This window comes from Molothrus ater, chromosome 3 (assembly GCF_012460135.2).
Source record: "Molothrus ater isolate BHLD 08-10-18 breed brown headed cowbird chromosome 3, BPBGC_Mater_1.1, whole genome shotgun sequence".
Lineage (NCBI taxonomy): Eukaryota > Metazoa > Chordata > Aves > Passeriformes > Icteridae > Molothrus > Molothrus ater.
In genome coordinates, this window is record NC_050480.2 from 93,700,708 (window position 1) to 93,722,112 (window position 21,405).

At 41.6% G+C, this 21,405-nt stretch overlaps 1 protein-coding gene across 6 annotated transcripts in view; it reads right to left on the reverse strand.

Moving 5' to 3' along the window:
- Positions 1-16,238, reverse strand: part of MYO6 (myosin VI) — a 103,371-nt gene extending 87,133 nt beyond the window's left edge. For all 6 annotated transcript variants that reach the window (XM_036380110.2, XM_036380109.2, XM_036380108.2 and 3 more), the window contains exon 1: positions 16,180-16,238. The gene's annotated coding sequence lies outside the window, so the exon portion shown is untranslated. The remainder of the gene's footprint in view (positions 1-16,179) is intronic.
- Positions 16,239-21,405: the final 5,167 nt, after the last annotated feature.

The window sequence follows — 21,405 nt, forward strand, 5'->3', positions numbered from 1 at the left end:
CCTTCTTCCCAACAGAGGCAATACAAGTCCCAGCAACAACAGAAAAATATCTCTGAGAACATGTATGATCTGTACTTCTAAGCAATTCTTTACCGAGAGGGTGGGGAGGTGCTGAAACAGGTTGCCCAGAGAACTTGTGGATGCCCCATCCTGAAAGTGTGGCTTTGAACAACCTGGTCTAGTGAAACGTGTCCCTGCCCATGGCAGGGCGGTTGGAACTAGATGAGCTTTACGGTTCCATCCAACCCAAACCATTCTATGATTCTGTATTAAAAATAAACAAAGTCTAAATGAACTTTGAATTACAGGTAGACTCAAGGAGCATACAGTCCTTTTGTAGACATAAAAGTTTCCCTTTGTTAAAAGCAAAATATTTGATACAACAATACAGTCATGTCCACAATGTTAAGCATATTTTCACAATTCAGGTTTAAAACTAAGACCTTCCCAAACCCAATGGTTTTTTCCATAGCTCAGAAAATTTTGTTCAGCAAGTGTTCTTATCTTCCCAACTGATATTACCTACAACATTTAATAAAAAAAATAAAATAAGTCTAAAATACATACAAGCATCACCTGAATTATTTGGACACAAACTGACTTCAGATATTCAAGGCCAATCTAGAAAATCATTACTTTGATCATCAGAAAATAAATACAAATCTTTTAACATTTCAAAAAGAAAAAAATGTACATATAGTATTTGCCTAACTACTGTATTCTTTGTTCTTGTGTTTATGCAACATAAGGGGAAAAAAGGAAAATGTAACAGAACCTCCATTAGCAAACTTTCTGGAACTTACTACCAAAGATTCCTTGAGCTATTTCATGTCAAGGAAATGTCAGGGTTCACATTTATTTTGTTTCTCAACTGTTAAAGTAGGGCACTTTTTGTGGATCACAGAGATATGGCCCATATAAAATTCAGGATTTAAATAACACTCCTCTAGAACAGTTAAAAATAACTGCTGGTTTGGGAGCCCCTGAAGAGAAGATTAAGAAAAAGTAATATTTCAAAGACTTTTAAATTTAAAAGTCCCCACACTTTAAATTTATGACAGCAGAATGGTGCTCAGCAGAAATTTCAGGGGGTTCAAAAATCAAAAAGATTAAATTATTTTTTTAATTAGCAAAACTGACATCACAGGTTCAAACCATGTCTCAGCTACATGCCTACATATACCACAGGCTGTTAATACACTCAATATCAAAACCATCAAGAAAAGTAATCAAATGGATTTGCCTATATGAGTGAGGAGGACCAGAAAGCATGAAACAGACACTTCCACTCAGTACTTTTATCTAATTTATGTTCTTGAAGAAATTTCTAATTTTCTCAACACTATTTCCAAGAAACAGGCACAACCCAATTTAATGCAATCTGCTATAAATCATTAGGATTCACCCAGGTAACTCAAGAAGAAAACCCAAACTTAATTAGATCATTTCAGATCAGTTGCTATGAAATCCAAGGGTTTTGTTATTTGGTACATTTAAACCTATTATCCAGTTAATCAATTAGAGAAGAGGATAACGTGAAATAGTTCTTAAGCATGCTTCAAAGATATTTAAATCTTCTTATATTTTTTCTTTTAATTCTAACACCTTCTGTGATCAAAAGCAGGATGTTTAAAGCCTTCCTCCAATTCTAGAACAATCTAAATCAATAGTTTCAAAATCCTTCCCACTGAAAATACATTATTACTAATTTCTAACCTCAAAGACACATCCCTTTGTTCTTACAAGGTTAAGGCAAGACATTTCCTTGCACAACTTTCCTCTAACTGCTCAGTACCAGCCACACAAAAATTCCATCTGATTTTAAACAACTCTTTGCCAAATAAAAAAAAAGGTAAGGGTCATGTAATGACAGGTTAAGTACATGTAATATTTACATGGAAAACAAGCTACAGAATACTTCAATCTAGCAGAAAAAGCTGTAATACACAGCCAGTGGAAACAGAGACCACATAGACTAGAAACAGAACTATTTTAAACGCAATTTTGAAAATCATTTGAAGAATTACTTTTAACCATTAACACAGATTTTAAATTAAGACTATTTTTTTTTCTTTCTAGTTTAATATTTCTCTATCTGATTTACAAGTTGTCACACCTAGTCTGCAAAGCAACTTCTTTGGGTTTTTTTCAGTACACACACAGACACAACCAAAGGTAAGCACTAATGCCTTCTGACAAAAACACTTGAGAACCAGCCAGATTCCTGGCTGGTTTCAGCATTTACAGATATTCCATGGACTCAGAAATGCCAGTGATGTCAATAAAAAAGCCTAGAAAACAGTTCAAAAAGTCACACGCATAGTCCTCAGGTTAAAAACATTTAATTGACATCTTCCTGATTACAAGCAAGACCCTCATCCTGCTGATTACAAAATAGCAAAACACAAAACAGTCCCTGATTTTTTTCATGGAAAACTAATATATAACTAGTTTCTAAAAGATGAGGAATACAATGCAGAAGAGACTGTACTGCTATTGAAGAAAAGACTGTGAGGTCATGCAAAACTTATCATCAGTGGACCCACAACAAGACAACCTGTTGCTCCCCTTCTCAAGGCTTTACAAAGCATCCTCTTCAGCTCCTGGACCTGTAGTCTACAGTGCAGCAAGCCAAGTTCACTCAAGCATTCTATTTACAACTCCAATCTGGAAGTTTTCAGCACTTCCTATATTCCAGCAAATATATTTCTTTATTTCAGACAGATTTTTTTTCCCATATATTTTCTTTCACCCAAAATTTGAGCTCCATGGGAGCTTAAGCTACAGTGATCAGGAATTCAACACAAAAGTTAGATATGATTAATTCAAATTCCTCCTTGCGAATAGAAATGTTTCAAATCTGCTTCCATGATGGATATTTCTTCACACAGTTGAATGGCCTGAGTGCCACCTTGGATGGGCAGGGGGAAGCTAACAGTAAACTATTCATGGATTTCCTGTAGTTCCTTTCTAGAGTAAAAAGTCCTCCTTGGGGATGAGTTTTTGGGTTTGAATCATTCATGGGAACTAAAAAACTAAAAGCTTTTAAGTACAGTTGTTTCACATTATCATATGATTAGAGATATTCTAAGGTCATCTTAGAAAAATTCAAAAGAGTGTAAAAGAAACAATTGTGTAGAATGTAAGTACGATGAAGATCCTGGAGGATTATTACAAGTCAGGCGCTTCCTCAGGAACCCAGAAAGCTCCAGTTCCTTGTGTGCTGAGACAGCAACAATCACATGGGGTTCAGCCTCCTCCCAGAGACCTACATGAAGTCTTGAGGCAAGAACTCAAGAGTAACTGAATTCAAAAAGAGTAAAATGTAGTACAGAACAGCCCAATGATACAACTTTCAACCCACTGAACTAAAGAAAAAGCCAAAACAAAACACAACCAACCAACAGACCTATTTTGTAGAACGCATCAACATATGAATCACACCACTTAATGGAGACTCCACCTCTCCTTACAGAGAGTCCTGTTCCACCCTCCACGATAGCATACCTGTCTTCAATTACAGGGAGGTATGTGCTTCCTTTTATTGACTGAAGGACACAAAGTCTGAAGAATTCTCTTATTATTTCTATTAGTAAATAAAAACCATAATAAAAACTATTTCTATTAATAAATAAAAAACAATACAAACCATTGCATTTTGATATCAATGTTCTGTTCAGAGGAATTTCACAGCTCCCAGAGTTTCTGCTTTACTTGGGTGATTAATGAAAAGAACTTGCTGGCTATTACGGCTTACTCTAATTAAAAAAAAAAAAAATGCATGCCTCTTGAATAACTCCAATAACTTGGGAACAATAAAGGAAACAAGATTAATCAAATGCCTTCTCAAATGCCTGTATGTCCAGTTTCTATGCTGCCTTCAGACACAAGGGTGAAACATGCTGGCTAAATTTCCAGTGTTAGGACCTGTGAAGAATACAAATCTAAATTTCCTAAAATAAAAATATCACTGCGTGTCTGTTAAGAAAAAATAAACTTTTTTTAGAAGTGACAAGTTAGCAAAAGTTGCTGACATTCAATTACAAGAGAGAAACACAATTATATTTCAAAGGCTATTAAAAAAGCATTTGCTTTCTCAGCTTCCCTCTATAAAACTCATTCAAGTTTTACTGGCTGCTGTAGTTTACCTAATTTCTCCACGCATTCAGCAGCCTGTGCTGTGGGATGATCCTCCTTTGATACAGAAGCTTTTGACAGAATTCTGGGAACATGTCCAGCATAACAGAAATAACAGCATAGGAAACCCTAATACACCAGGTGTGGCTTCAGAGATGAAGGCTGAGCCACCCAGGAAGTGCTCTAATAACTACAGCAGCCTTCCTGTAAGCTTTTACCACTGAAGGTCTCTTGAACAGGATTTATGCTGAAAAGCATCAGGGAGGTATAGGACACACAACTGATTTTTTTGCCTGACCTGCTCTTCTATTGTAGCAGTGGAATAAAAGATAGGCTTTGATTGTGAATGATTTTCATCTTTGATACTTGGCTTCTCCCCTTTCTCTAGGTATCCCTTAGTTTATCTTTTCTCCCAGCCTCAAAATGCCTTTAAAAAAAGTTTCTTTCTAGAAATTAAAAAGGTAAAGAGTTAAAACTGCAATCTAAAAAACTCCTTGCAATGCTCTGGCCTGCTTTTTGTTTTGGGGAACACAAGAGGCCCACAGCTGCCCATTTTGCCAGTGGAGCTGTGCTCATCCTGCCCTGTGCTGAGCCTCTGAGCCCAGCCAACAAGGCTCTGCCTGGAAGATCAATCACATCTGCTCAGCCTGCCCTGTCCAGCATGCACCCAGCTCAGCAGCCACTGCTCCAGATCATGCTTTCCCATGTGGCTGCTTCTGCCCACACCACCCTGCTCAACACCAGCATTCATCATTTTGGACGTCCCCTTGTCGAGCCCTTCTGCTCTGTACTGCCTCCTCCTTATACATTAAACTGCACCTAAAATTAGCCTGAAAAACAGATCTTCAGCTCAAAGCAACAGCATTCTCCCCACTTCCATTTTTTCAAAACAGGAAGACTGACTGCTACTTTGATCCAGGAATGTAGTGAATCCACATTAGGATTCACTTAGGAGGTAAAAGTCATAGGGCTTCCTTTGTGAGGGTGCTCTTGGCACAGTGACAAGGGGTTTTGCTGACCAGAACAAGCTCAGCATGTTATCATCTGGTGCAAGGACCACTGTGAAAAGCCAAAGGAGTCCCCAGCAGAGCAGCAGTTCACAATAGCCTGCAACAACACAAAGTATTCCTTCCTGCTGACTCGCATGGGGAGCCAGCACGTTCTACTGCAGGGCTTCCCAGGCAGTGCTGGGCACACATGAGCAAAGCTTGCCATGACAGGAATGTTCCCTGCAGCAAATGTGTCCTCCACATCTCTCTCCAAACCTCAGCCTGATGAGCAGGGTTAGCTGTAGGTTGACAGCTCTCAAGTAATTACAGCCGTTCCCAATCCAGTGCTAACTGGTATGACATTGGTCATTCTCCACTAGGGAAGGCAGAAAACAAAGAAGAAAACCCAGATTTTGATTAAACTCTCTTCCCAATCTTTAAATTCTGCTTCTACCAGATGTTCTGCCCTGCATCTCTCCACTACCCTTTTGACTAGACACCAAGCCTGGCTGATAAGTAAAGCAAAAGCCAGCATCTCTTTCATCCTCAGAAAACCACAGTGATGCAGCCAGTTTTACTTGCTCAATTGTACAAACTCCATTTGCAATCTGATTTGGTATAGGCAGTTGACAAAGAGCCTGCAAAGCTGCATGCTCATCTGTAGGTTTGACGCCATGCAAATCCTTCCCACTGCCAGCAAGTTGTGAAACACAAAAGGCAGGATATCCTGGAAGTAGTGTAACATAAATGAAAAAAAAAAGGCATGTGTCCTGGGAATAACTTACATAGAGATTCTTTAGGGGCAGAAGCTGATCTTGAAAAAGGAAGTCTGATGCAGAGGGAGACACATTGTGAAGCCGTCAACAAATATCAGCACGTGAAGCACCAGCAAGGATCCAGATGGCACCAGCGTGATCCAGGCAGATGAATGACAGACAAGACACGATGTAACCCAGGAAGCCAATCCAGGTGACATGCTAACAACATCCACTGCAGCATTCATTATGTTCTACACTCTGCTGAACTCCAAATGAATGCTATCACATGCATCTGGGTCAAAATTTGACTGCCATTACATTCAACAGTGCAAAGAGGTGATATCAGCTATCACTGAACCAAGGTCTGCATCCCATTACTTGCTATAGCCTGCAGCACCCAAGCTCCACACCATGCTATTCCTGTCCCAGCTGGGTGAAGCCCTTGGAAGATAGCCTGGTACCTGAAAATGGGGAAATTCTCCTCAGCTAAGGGAAGACTTTTAAAACCCTTCATTCTCCTCCCACATTTTTTTCTGGTTAGTATTTAAACAGATGCAAAGACTTTGACAAGAGTATAATAATAGCGAAGGCACAATAGTTTTCCTTTACTTCCCTACGTATTAGTACAAGCTTTTAGCTCATGTCAGAAAAACAGCATAGTCCAAACATTTGCAGGAGATGCTTGAGAGAAGTGATTTGTTAGAAAAAAGGAAAAGAAAATCCTTGTTTTTCAATGGTAGTAACTTGAAGTCTGCTAAAACACAAGCTTCAAAAATAAACAGCACCCTCACCAATCAGCAAACTTTGTTCAAATGTTTGCTAATATTACTAGGCTAATTTTTCACTACATAAGATGGCTATTACTTCACATTCAACTCAGTTCTCCTCTGTGTTTACATGTGTGCAAGTTACACAGCTTTTCCTCACACAAAGGCCTGAAACAAAATAAAATTAAACACTTGGGAAGAAAGTCCTCATACTTTCTCATACTTGAAGATGTGCCTGCTTCATTGTCGGACTGGAGATTACTTGTTAGAGTTTTGTGGGTTTGCTTGCCTATAAAATGTTCCACACAAAATTAGGCCATGAATTTAAAATTAAGCAGCTGATCAAACTGAACAAAACAATGCTACAGCAGCCTCATGCACAGCTGCATCTTGCCCATTCAAATTTCCCCTTTAAGTATGTACAGTGGAGGAAGTAAGAGCTCCTTTTGAGAAGGCTCCTGTCTTACCTGGTCCCCTAAAAACTAATTGGACATTTCTAACAAGATGATCAATGGAAACGAGAGGCTGCTAGAGAGAACATGCTGAGTCCTAGAAAAACATAAGCCAATTAGCTTTCATTAATTACCACTAACCACACCTTAGCACACCTTCAGATGTCACTCCAAAAAACTTTACCTGTCTTGGGGTGAAATACTTAGCCCAAATTGCAAGGTCTCGTGGTCTTACACCCACAGCAGGCACACCCAGGGTCAGTGCCTGGACATGTACAGGGATCAGGCAGCACCTTAGGTTTGATCAGGGAAACATGGCTTCAAAGTCCTGCCCAGGCACGGTGGGAAGGGCAGCCCCCAGTGCTAACCTGTTTTGCACAAAAGCAGTCATTTTTCTTCTACTACAGTCTTGCTGGGGTCCCTTTGGTTCTCTCAGGTCCTCAGACTTTCCCACCTTAGCATCACCCTTCAGCCTTCATGTATTTCTTAGGAAGGAGCTCACCTCAAAATACTCCTCCTCTTCCCAGTAGTTTCCCGTTCCCCTGCTTCCACCTCCTCCCTTGGGCTAAAGCAGCAGTCACTCAGTAAACATGCCAGTGACATGAAGTGCCTTTTGTCTGCCCTCTTCTCTCCCAAAGGGATTTGTAAAGAGACCAGGATTAATACTAAAACAACTCATCTCAAACAGCTGTTAGGCTTTTTTTTAAACCATATAAATTTCCACTTCCATCCTATGTACTCAAGCAGTCAGTACTTATTACTCACTCAAAATCCCAAGCCTTTATTAAGCAAAAACAAACAAACAAAATATCAGGAAATACTATAATTTCATCTTTTTAAGGCATAAAAAAAAAAACCAAACCAAACTCTTTCTAAAGAGATCAGTAACTGATCCCAGACTGTAACAAAAGCTCCAAAGGGCAATTTAAAAAAGCAGAAAGTCTATGAATGAACTTTATAAATTATAACCCTTGCCAGGCTGACTACTATGTGAACAGACACAGAATTCTGTGGCAACAGAAACAAAGAACCTAAACTCCAACAGCTGCTAAAATAAACTATTTTTAGTTCTAAGTTAAAAGAAATCTGATGTAATATTTCACAAAAATACATACATGTATGCAAAACTGGGAAAAGCTGCAAGGATTTAAACTGAAAGAATAATCTGTAAGAGTATATGGTCAACACATTATTTATGTTTGTCATTGCTGCTTTGGTGTTGAATAGGTATAATTTAGCACATAACCCAGAAATAGCCATAGCATTAGATGTCGTATCATCAAAAGACTGCACTTTCATTGATAATAGGAAAGATTCCTACAGCCACAAGAAAAGCAGCTACTTAGACCACTGAACTGTAAAAAAAGCATGTTCTGTGGGTGTTGACCTTTTGAGCAAGACATGACTTGTACAGCATGATAAAAGGCTAAGAAACTTCATGGCCAACATTCCTCTGCCTGGGTTAGTAAGAAATAATCTTTTTCCTTTGAAAGGATGTAGAACTTTACAGCAAAACATAAGATCTAAAATTTGTTTCAGATTACCATCAGAATATGACATAAAAGGTATTTCAAAAAACATCCTTCCCCTAAACAAAGCTTAAAATTTGTTTTTTGCATAAATGATCTAAAAAATACTGAGGTGTAAGACTTTTTCAAAACTCCATAATGCATGTCCAAACACCCAAAGAGAAAAAATTTTAATAGAGGACATTCATGCAGTGAACCAAACACTATCTCAAGGTCCAAATAATCCGAGATTAATGTCTGACCATACTAATTTCAGGTGTTTGAGAAGATGCAAGAGTACTGTAATGGGATGACAACTGAAGACAGAGATCATCCCACCATCTGCAAAACTGCATGGGTGCAGTAGAAACAGGAGTGCTTTGTTCCCAACAACCCCAATTCAACACAATTATGACAGCCCACCTCTCCTGTTTCCCAAGAACTTTGAAATTTGAAGCAATGCTCTTAACCACAGCCAAAAGAAGATCAGCTAATAAAATCTGTAAAAACCATTAGAGGCTCTATTTTGGAAAAAAAATCAGAAGAGGAGGATTGACAGGCCCAGCAGTGCACTCATTGAAAAGCAAACCAACAAGTATGAGAGGAGAAACAGCATCATTCCTGGCATGTCCACATAAGTAACACCCCTTGCTGTACAGCAGAGAGATAGAAGCCACTGCAGAATGCCATTTGTGTACACAAGCACCTGCCATAAAGGCTGCCTGCATGAACACTGCCAAGGCTTTAAAGCAATCAGCAAACACTGAAAAAATAACTCCCTAGGAGCCTAGAAAATGAGACAAAGATTTAGATCACCAGTTTTCCTATCTTTGTAAAGGATCCCAGGTAACAAAAAGTGAAAAAACAAAAAAACAAAAAAAAAAAAAAACAAAAAAAAAACAACAAAAAAAAACCAAAACAAAACAAAAAGGCAAAAAAAACCCAAAAAATTACCACCCCCAAAACCACAAAATAAACTCATTCTCACCCCTAAAACATGCACTAAACCTAAGTGTTTTTATCTTTGCACAGTAATAAAAGTCCCTATGATCCTACAGCCCTTTGAAGTCCATGATCTTTTACAATCCTCTCCCATCCTACTCTATGACTCTGTCCTTGTATGTGACTCTGCCTGGGTGTCCCTGCCCACAGCAGGGTGTTGGAACTAGATCATATTTAGGTCCTGATTCTATGATTCTATTAAATTTCCCCACTAATACTCTTTATGTCTCTATTTCTGTTTGCAAAGGCCTCTGGAGGCATTTGTTTAACTTTTGTTAGAGGCAATGCAGGTTACACAGGTCTGAGACTGCAAAATAGGTTGTGGCTTCCTGAGAGAGGGTGAGCTGAACGACAGTGACTTATCACACCTCGTCTGCCTCCCCTCCTCTCTGCTGCTCTGCCTCTGCAGAGAGAAATGGAAATATGGATATGGATTTTCACGATATGGAAAAGAGAAAGGTGATGGGATTTGTTGCTTTCTGCAGAGCCAGGCATTTGCACTGGGGTGTGAAGGAGCCCATAACCATCCACACTGCTGGGAAGGGCAAGAAGATGCAGCCATTGCTCCTTTCAGGGTCCAGCAGTCAATTACCTCAGCCCAACTGCTTACAAAACTGCGACCCAACAGAATTGTTAAAATTGAAGTCATCAAAAACGCTTGTCAGATTCTTCATTCCTGAATGCTCTGCTGCCTGTCCTGGAAACTTTGCAGTACATAAGCAAGGCCAACATCACAAAAGCTTACTGCACATGGCTAAACCTTGAACTGGATGAGCAGCTACAGAGCATCCTCCCCCAAAACTCTCCAATGCCTCCCCTCAAACAAGCAGAGTGCCACGATAAGCAGGTTTGGTGTGCCTGCACACAGCGCTCACCCCGACAAGGCAAAAGGAGACACAGCAACACTGTCTCTCTTTGGCACAGAGGACTTGGTGAAAGAGTTTTATTGCTGTCAATCCCCTCACTAGACAGCAGCTGTGATGGACTGAACTTGAAGAAATCAGGAAAGAGCAAAGCACAGGTGTGAACTTGGAAGGGTGCCATCAGCTCACCACAGGCATGACCTCCTGCACAGAGCACACCTAGGGACTGGAGAAGGACATGTTGTCCTCCCACAGACAGCTTCTTCCTAAACATGGCTACTACAGTATCACCTTATAGCCGGGCTCCTTTGGATCTGGAACTCTGAGAATGTACCTGACACAAAAGCAAAACCTTGCTGAGTGCATGGCAACAAAGACAATATAGCAGATGAGAGGGACGGAGCTCTGGACCATACAAATCCGAACTTGCTCAAAATGTAAAAAGCAACAATATTTCTGTGGCTTCAGCTCAGGCCTGAAGGATCCATAGAAACATTTAGATATAATTCAGAAGGTTGCTGATATTTTTGTGAAATACAGCCAGAGATCTTGCTAATATTGAAGAGATTTTTGTGAACAACTGGCTTTGGTAAATATTCTACTTTTTTTTTTTCCCTCCATGAAATTCAAATCTGTCCACTAAGTCTTGTTAATTACAAGGAAAACAAATTTGCTCATGAAACAATGAAACAATGAGCAAACTATGAAAATCATACTCTTAATTTGTCTGTGTAACTACCTTTGCAAAATAAATTCAGCATCTGTTAAGAGATGTTGCTTTAAAAAAAAAGAAAAAATTTCTTTTATGATAAATAAAGCCATCTGTTGAACATTTACAAAACCAGGGTTCATTCAGACTTTCAGCTCAAGACTGAGAATTTCTCTTTAATTTCTCTGAGAGTAGATCAAGCCCTAAAAGATGCACATATGGATGTGATCACCCCAGTTCTGGTAGTGCTCATGGCACCTCTGTTTGGCACTGCCAGGACCTGATCCCAGTTTGGAGACTGGCCACATTCTGCACAGCAGCAGTGCTGCAAGCTGTGCATACAGAAAGTGAAGTTTAATTCCAGATGCCTCATGCATCTCTCGTTCCCTGGAGCAAGCAGAAACTGCCCTTTATCCACACACTTGCAGAGGAAGAAGAAGCATTCACAGTACAAGGAAGGTCCCTTGGCTTGGCAGAAGTGCTTCAGGAGTGACACAATGCCTGGGTATGACTGGCAGCACAGCCACAGCAGCCAGACACCAACCCACAGTTAACCAAGCGCTCATGCGTGCCCTGCTGCTGACAGTAGCTGCAATTTAGCTCACAGGGCTTACACATGCCTACAGGAGCTGTAGCCAGCAGGTTAAACGTCATCTGGCTGCAACTCCCTTGGCAGCAGGAAGAAGTTAGGATTGTGTAGGTGCACCAAGGAGTCCCAAATCACCTTTTCAAGGCCAGGCTATGCTGTCCACAGATGACAACAGGCTTTGCCTTGGAGCTGCAGCGCCATGGCACTGTGGCCAAAGAGAGCCAGCCCTCCCCAGCCTCATCACCCTCTGCTCTGTTTCTGCACACAGCTCAACAACAACAACAAAACAAGAACTTGCTTTGCCCAAATCAGTTTTTTTGAATAGGTAGTCTAAGATGGTCACTTATCAAAAGACAGCTTTAGCATGCTTTCCCCAATAAAATACATAAATTAAATTTATATGGTAATTACTTACAGAAATCAGTCTACCAGAGACTAAAGTGTCCATGGATTTATCTGTCCTTTTCTTGACATCAGAGCCTTAGTAAAAACCATGAAGGCTGCTAATGCTTCTCATTCAGCTTTGCAAAACTGCTGGTTCTGTTGGTTTGGTTTTTTTTTTGGGAGGGGGAGGGAAGCATCCACAGCCATCAGTTCAAAAACTACAATTTTCTGTGTTCTTTATATTGATATAGTACAATCAATACTTCAGAAACACAAGTCACTCTCACTAGTATTTACTACAAACCTACAACAGTCAGTTATTCCAAGAAATAACAAAGTAGAAACTTAAATAGATAGCAAGCTATGTTAAAATGTTGCCATTTTAAAATGCCTTCTCATACTTTAAAAAGTGGATACAAAATGAGAGACATATGATAAATGACAATTTTTTTTTAAGTTAGGTATTTTGAAAGTCCTTTTTGAAAGTGTTTCAGACCAAACAGGCTGTAACACTAGGACACAAGTTATGAAGCCACACTCAGTATATTCTAGAGTAGATGATGAATACCTCAGGTTTTATCCCTCTGATTTTCCTGGTTTAAATCACAGTATGGTTGTACACCTACATTTCCTACAGTATTACAGGCTATACTCCTAAACCACAACATTTTGCTGCCAAATGCAGTAGTTTGCCTCAACACTAATTATTTTAAAACCAAATGCCTTAAGCTGTAACATGAGATGACCAGCAACTGAAAGATTATAGGACTTTATCAGAGAAACTGTTCATCTTTTGAGGACTGAAATTACTTTTTTCTACATAAACTCAAGCCCAAATACAGACAGCACCTGAAGAAATCATCAAGCTCAAGCCCCTGCATGCGAACAAGTAAAACAGTTTTGAGGAGTGTTTTTAATATATCCTTAACACAAATACTATTTGACTTTCAAAAACCTTTGCAGAAATGAGATTGCACAACCTTACTTTCTTTCAGTTTTCCCTAAGGCATAACAGATTTTAAGAATTTCATCAAGTCTTTAGTGCAAACTAGTTTCATCTTTTTTGATAAAGTCACTGACAGAGGAACACAAACCACTTCTCACTAATTTTAATACTCTAACATCTTGGTGTTCCCTCATCTCTTTCTGCTGGAAATGAGCTTGTCTAGCTTTGTGGAACACACTTTCCAAACACACATATTCTTTGCATATCTGTTTTCCAAAACCTTCCTAAGCCGTGACCATTTCTGGTAGATGGACACATTTGAATTTATCTTTCTTAACAGACTGTGGCCAAAACTGGACACATTATTCTATTAACTTAAGCTGCACTAGTATGAAAAGCTAAATGCTGAACTTCAACAGTACTGCATCCCTGTGCTTCTTGTGATCCCACATAACCCTCAGATCTGCTTCCATGGTGCTGCTGCCAAGTCGACTTTACCCATCTGCATTATGGGATCTTCTTCCTGAAAATAGTATCTTGTACTCAAATACTGCCTTCGAACTTATCAGAAACCTCTGTCCTCCAAAGCAAAGCATGAAAAACACAGCCCGAAAGCCCTACCCACTCTCCTTCATATTTTGTGCTAATTCTGTTGATCAAAGATATCTATGTCAACAAGTACAAAGGTGCCAGAACTGCCCCCAGCACCACTTAAACCGATGTTTGATGGTGACTCATAATCATTTCCTAAGAATTATCACTTAGAGTTGTTATCTCTGTACCTGGTCCCTTTGGTTCAGCTGTTCTCAAAAACTTACTTCAGTTGAACAATTTTCCTAAGAGCAGCCCTACTGGGTCAGACAGCAGGTCTGTTGTCTGCACTATGTCAATGCCTGAAATTAATATAAAAATTTCATAAATAATTGACAGTACTTTCCCAGTCTATTGTCCCAGCTCTGAGCTCAGCTTGGTGACTCCCTGAGCTACTTCAGGTATGCCACACAAGTCAGCCTTAGTGTGTTTTTCTTCCATGAATTTGTCCAGCTGCTTTTCAAGTCCCTGTAAACTTTCAATATCCACATGCTTCAGAAGGATTTCCAAAGCTTAACTTACCACACATTGGGTCAAAACCAAAACCACATCCCTTTTGTTCATTTTGAACCTGCCAGCTTAATCATATGCTTTCACATTTTGTTCTGATAAAAAGTTAGTCCCTACTCAACTTTGCCGCATCATTCATAAGACTGTCAAAATTTCTAAAACCTGAAATCTTTCCTCAGACCGGTGTTATCAAATACCACAAAAATACAAAGGTTAGACTGGGTCACAAAGCCTTCTCCACCCTGGCAGACCAGGCACAAGGAAGCACTATTTCACCTTCCTTATGAGAACATTATTGTTAATGGGTCAAAATACTGACCCATTATCAAAACAAAGGCACATGGCAATGCCGGAGGCTGCAGGACACAGTACTTAGTGCAGATTATAGAGGAATGCCCCCTCTGACTAGAAATAATGGGGGTGGGGAAATTAGTTCAACTTAGAATTTCTGCAAACTAATATTGACATGGTTGTAATTCAGAAAGCTATTCAGCCTCGCAGGAAAGTTTACTGCCTTTATGTTTGCATTGCTGGCTTTGTAGTTTTACAGTCAAAGGCATAACTGTGCCTTCACTAAATAGTTTATTAACTGAGACACATTAAAAACCCATCCACTAAAAACAGTGTCAAGCTAAATCTTAATTTCTACGTTATTAAAAGCAACATCACAAGGGTTTGGAACTTGTGCTCTGATAATTCTGATATTTACTCTCCCACCTCAATAACACTGAGATCTCTTGCAGTTATTTTATAAACCATACATTTAAAAGTTAACTTGTGTGTTAGAAGTTTTATTGCATTTAAGCAAATAGTGCAAGAGATTTGCTTACACTTTTAAGTTTTCAAAATTAACATTTTAAAAACTAAAATATTTCTGGTTTTGTTAGGCTTTTCTTTTCCACTAAAAAATAAAGTTTAAAAGCACAGATGACATTTAGCTCACGAGTTCATCTCCACCCTGTTAATTTGTCACACTTGCAACAGAAGGAAGGCTCAGTGCCGTGGCCAACCTTTGTACTCGGGCGGCTGTGAACGCAGTCCATAGGCCGCCCGCAGCCCGGCGATGCCCACTGAACTGTACGGAATCAGGTGGCCTCAAAGGTCTGTTCCCTCCGGGAGCACCACAGGGCGCAAGTCACGACATACTGCTTCCCTGCACCTTTGTAACACAGGGCTGGCGGTCAGCAGTGTTCGCTGAAACAACAGATAACAACCAACCTTTTACAGAACCGGCTAACTATTAGTTCAGCTACCTCCATCCTACAGGCCTTGGTGGCATTTACGAGTTGAGAACCTGAGAGCCAAGTATTAGACAAGCACCAGCAGTATATTTGCTGCACTGCAAGTTGTATTCTACACCATTAAGGAGACGAATCCTTCTAAGCTTTCCTATTCAGTAATGGATGCAAGTTACAGAAATGGGGTATTGGTTTTTAGTTGTACATCACAGTGACACACGCTGCTCTCCAAACCGCAGCCTGCAAAAGTACTTCAAGCAGAAATACTCCAGAAGACTTTTTTCCACTGAACTACCAGTCGTATTGTGTCCGGCCGGTAAAGGCTATACAAATTTTATTTTCTCTTACAAGAACAATCCCACCAGCACAGAAATGTTTCTGAAGCAAGGAGGGGAGCTGAGCTGTAACTCCGCAGGGATGGAATTTCACAGAGGATGATACTAAAAAAAACCCAAACAAGCCCACAAAGGAAAGAATTTCCATGACAATTTAAGGAAGTCAAGCACAGTCCAGAGGGATTCTAAGCTCCGGCTCCGGCAGGTCGGTCCCGCGGTGCGCTGGCCGGAGCGCTGCCCCGCGAGGGCCCGGCCCTTGCCTCGCCTGCCCCGACCGCACCTGCCCGGGCGAGAGGGGCGGCGGGGGCAGCCGAGGGGCAGCGCCAAAGCCGGGCCGGAGGGCCGGCGCCTCCCGCCGGGGGTAGGAGGGGGCGGCGGAGGCCGAGAGGCCGCGTCCTTACCTGCTGATGGAGGTGGTGCTGCTGCGCTCGGCGCCCCGCTCGCTGCCAGCCCTGCTGCTGTGCTGTGCTGTGCTGGCTGCTGCTGCCGCCGCCGCTGCTGCGCTGCTCTGCGCCGCCCCCGCCGCCCGGCACGGCCCGGCCCGGCCCGGGACGTCACCGCCACAGGGCCGGCCGGGGGCGGGGGCAGCGCCGGCGGGGCGGTGGCGGCCGGGGAGGCCGGCCCGGCCTTCTCCCCGCGCTGGGCTTGCCGGGCCGGGGCTCCCGGCCCCGCGGCGCCCCTCGGGTGTACCGGGCCCGCAGCCCGCGCCCTCCACGGCAGAGGTGGTGCTGAGGGGCTGGCCCCTGGTTATTTTGTGTGTGTTGGGTCTCTTTCTTTGTTTTTTACCGACGCGGTTACATAAAGGGTCGTTTTGGTAGCTTTGTCTTTACTTGTCTCATCGCCCCACAAAGAAAGGCGCCGAGCAGGTGGCGGCTCTGCTGCTGTGCAAACCTTGGGAGTCAGAGGCTGTTTCAGCCCGGCTCCTCTCGCAGGCTCGCCCTGGCCCTGTGCTGTCCCTGCCGTGTCCCCAGGGTGCTGCCTTGGCGGGTGTTACAGGGCTGGGAGCAGCCATGGTCACACCCGCTGAACAGCAGGACAGCTTGGCCTGCCCCAGCCCTGTGCCCCTGAGCTCCTGCGAGGCAGCCCGGGCCAGCCTGGGCTCTGCGGGATTGCCCTGGCGTGCCCCTCGCCCAGCCCTTCGCCTCCGCGGCTGCTGCGCTGCTGAGACTCGGGCAGAGCGGCCCGGCTGGGCGGCATTGCATCATGCCCAGCCAGGGTGTCACACCGCCGGTGCTACTCACAGCCACCCCTCCCGTGCCGCAGCTCTGGGTCACCTCCCTGTCCCTTGGCTTTACCACGATTCATTCCTGGCGTCGCCAGCTGGTTTGTCAGCTTTCCCATAGCACCGTGCTTCTCTCCCCACAATAGTTCATGAGCAGCACAATGACCCCGACTGTACGTGCAAACCCTCCTTGTTCTCCACCTGATGGTTTGTTCATAGGTCTTTTGCTGACAAAGGGAAACAAACTAGTTAATGCTTTAAAATCTTGTGTTTTTCCTTGATTTTGCAGCCCTAGCTACCTTTCTTTAAGCAGGGTGTGTTTCATGGCATCCTTTTTGAGTGTTTGGACAACACCAGGGACATCGTGAGTATAGCCACTAGCTCATAAATAATTTACATCAATTCCTTCAAGCCATAGCTGTCCAGTAGATATGATTGTCATAACAATGCCTTGGCCTCTTTTAGAGGATAAAGAGAAATCCCAGGGGCTCCTTTAGGGGGAACCTAGAGAAACTCAGGGGGTTCTGTCAAGGATCAGAGTGGATGTACACATGGAAGGAAAACGGCAGTGCATTAGGTGCATGAGTAATCCTGCATCCTGGGCAGAGCACGGGTGGAGTTCAATCCTGTGTCCAGATTAACATTCCTACAACTCCTAAAATGTGCTGTGGACTTGTTTTGGTCTTTAAAACATTCCACTTGCCTGCAAAGTGGCAAGGTGAATTTGATGGTTGCATCTTCTCTTGACATAATTTAGAATGTTTGACAATTTGGACGATCAAAACATTGTATAACTTCTAGAGCGCGGAAGCTTGTCTTTGGCATTACCTTTCAGTACTTTGTACAGTCAGCCTTACTTTTATTTGTAAAAGAGAGATAAGGATAACTGTTATCTGGGGAAAAAAAGAAGTGAATGGACCAGTAAGTGAAAATGTAAATTTGGTGACTGGCTAAAACCACCTCTGTTAGAAAAACAGGATGTAATGTCAGGAAACCATCAACAAAATACTTCCAGTGTAAACAATCCAAGCAGTGCTGAGCACTATCTTACCCTCTGATGTCCCTCTCCCTCAACAGAAGAAGCATGTCTCTACTTTCTCCCCTCTTTTCTCCCTGGGAAATTTAAAAATAACCCAAGACACAGCAACATCTGTTCTGTGAATCTTCAGGGAAAATACAGGAAGACTCACAAGTGAAATCGGAGTGCAAGAACTTCAAACTAAGCAAAGAAGGGGGGGAAAGTGGAAAGAGAAAATAAAGCAAAATATGTTTTGATGTAAAAAAACTGTACGCATTGCCTGTATGTAAGGAGCATTTCCAGTTTCATTCCTTGGAAAATTGGATGAACATCTGTAATTTCAGTCTAACAGAGACCTTTCAGAACACCAGGAACAGCGCAGATGGGTTGGAGCTGCCAAACAGTCTTTGTTTAATAGCTGTATAAGGAGCAGATGCAGCTTGGGGCTGGGAGGGAGGGCAGAGTGCCTTTAGCATCACCCTGTTCCTCCCACACCTCGGTGCACCAGGCAGGGCAAACAGCAGTGGAGGAGGCTCCACTGCCAAGTGTAACTCACAAGAGGTGGTGTGTCAGTGCTGCTGAACTCGGGGCAGGCTCACACTGTACACACCAGAGCAAGAGGGTGTCTTGTGAGGAACCAGAGCTATGAAAGCACCATCTTCAATGTGCAAACTCCATATTCTGGATTGCCTACCAGGAATTCCACAAGCATTCCAAAGGCAGAAAGATCAACAATACAAGGCAGCGGGACATTTTTATGTTTGACATGCACATGCACCTCTTGTAGCCCTGCCTGCAAAGAACTGACAATATCTCACATGTCCAAGGTGTCTTCATTCACCCAGATATTAAAATGAAACATTTTAATATGAATGAAACATTTTAATATGAATCCAGGCTGTTGTGGATAGTAAATAGCATTTGCCATATATTTTTTTAAAAGATGTGTTATTGTAGGAACCACCATATTTTGTCAGAGCTATTGAATGGTAGTCTGGAAGAATGAGCAGGTAAAGGACCCTGGATGATTTCTCAGAAAACCCTGAGAGGATATTACATGTGTTTTCATTTCAAATAATATTATACAATGTCCTACTTAAATTTCAATGAAAGTGAATTCTTGTGTATAACTCAGTAGATCAAACTTTAGACTATTCAATATAAATAGGAAACAGTAAAGGCTCTCATACTTGCATTGAAAGTTTCACTCCTGAGAGGGTTGCTCTTAAGTGTTTAGTATCATGACTGCTCAGTTTCTCTCCCCACACTTTATGATGAAAAATTAAATGCAAAAATCCAGTTTGACATTGATTTCAAGCCTTTACTGTATGCTTCTTTCCAGGTGGAATGCTTGTGTTTGAATCATGTTGATATTAGCTAGCATTCCCTGTCGATTCCAAATAGCTACAACTGTTTTACACATCACAGGTAATGGGTAAAGTTCTGCCTGTAAAAATGTCCACGGGCACTGACTTAAGTCACAGCTGATGACTTAATGTGAGCCCAGAAGTTCATTTGCTTTACACTGTTTTGTTGGCATACTCTAAGTGTACATGTGTGATGTAATGACAATGTATCTGTGTAATGTGGTCACGGTAAAACACCTCACAGCTTGCCAGCAGCAACTCTTGGCATTTCCTAACAGCTGAGTATTCTGATTTAGCACTTAGATACTCCCCAAAAATTATTTTATAGTTTTACAGTCAGTTTCTGATAAAAACTAAAGTCACTGGTTATAGAACAATGGTTATAGAACAGTTTTGAACTTACCGATGCAGGGTTTGCAAATGTGGCTACTGAAGCTGCCAGCACAATTTATCTATTATTTGTCTGGATAAAGAATAGCTTGTTCATACATTTGCAAAAGAACCTTTCTAACTTGGCTCAAGGTTGAGCAGCTTATGTTCAGAGAAAGAACAAGAAAATTTGCTGGGATTTTAGCAGTAGTAGATGACGTTCCTTCCAGGATCAATCTTTGGTTTCTTTCCAAGCAGGCTTACTCTAGATAAGCACCATTCATTTCCTTATCATGTAAATTATTTACTGGAAATAAATGTGTAAATCTTATTTTATCTGCTCCTTTTTACTTAATGTTATGTGCACATACATAATTCTCCAATTTTGACAGTAGTGAAATGATCCTTTTTTTTTCCTCTTTCTGGCACAGTTTACATAAACATCTATTTTGACTACGCCTGAATATTTTTTAATATTCTAACTTTTCCACAGGCCTTCTGTATTTCAATTGCTTCATACAAGTTACAAAAACTTTTAGACATTATATTTTAAGGTAAGGGTTCCTATTTAAAGTCTTCCTGTTTCATTTCAATTTGTGAGTAGTTTTTTCTTTGACAATGTGTTAGTTTAGGAAGATTGATGGTTTTGCATTTTCACCCCTTGCAATGTGTGACTGGTTTCTGAAGCTGTTTTTTGACTGAGAGTAAGTCTCTTGGACTGGCCCCATTTTTCAATTTCCTCTTCTTAAAGGATAATTCAATTAAGCAAATAGATTATTTTGAATTGTGGGTAGCTCCAGAGAACAAGGCTTGCATAAATTATAGCATGAAAGGAGGTAAGGGGAATCCCTGACTTGTGAACTTGCAATCCTTCAGAAGTCCACTGCTTTTTGTTTTACTTTTGTGAGTGAATCCATTCTATAAACACAAATGGTGAGGACAGGAAAATGAGATTACAGTACCCTAGGGTAGCTGGACAATATTCCTGGAGTCATCCCAGTGTTTGAAGACAGATGGATTCCATTCCTGGTAGAACACGCCCCATGTCCCTGGGGAAAGAATTTTCTTTTGTTTCTGCTGAGCCTTCTCTTTGGCAAAGATATCATAGGCCCACTCTCATACATATTTAAAAGGAGAATGGGCCCCACCGGTTTAGATACATCATCTGGAGGACAGGGAGGAGCTCTAGTGTAGGAAAGGGAACCCGGGAAAAGCAACTCAGATGACACACAATAGCAATTACCACAGAGTTGGCTTTTCTCAATTTTAGCTTCCTGCCCCCACTCCCCCTTGATGCACTCTGTGATCACCTACATGGAATTCCTTTTTGGTGATGAACAGCAGCTGCCAATAAAATAACCACAGGCTCAGCTGAAAAACAAAAGTAGCCTGCAGTTAATAGGTGACCTGTAGATGTCAGGAATAGGGCTGTCCTTCCTTCATGGAGCAGGGGCTACTCACCTGCAGTTAAATGAACTTCAGTGTGGATTCAGTACTGAGATCAGGGTACTGACAGCTTCTCACACTTCTTAGCAAAGGGAATTCTGTGGGGTTACTAACTAATTTGTAAATCTTTCTGTAAAAGCCACTGTTCATCTAGTGTGTTCCTGAACAATTATGGCCTGTTAAACATACCTTGAAGACTTTTTTT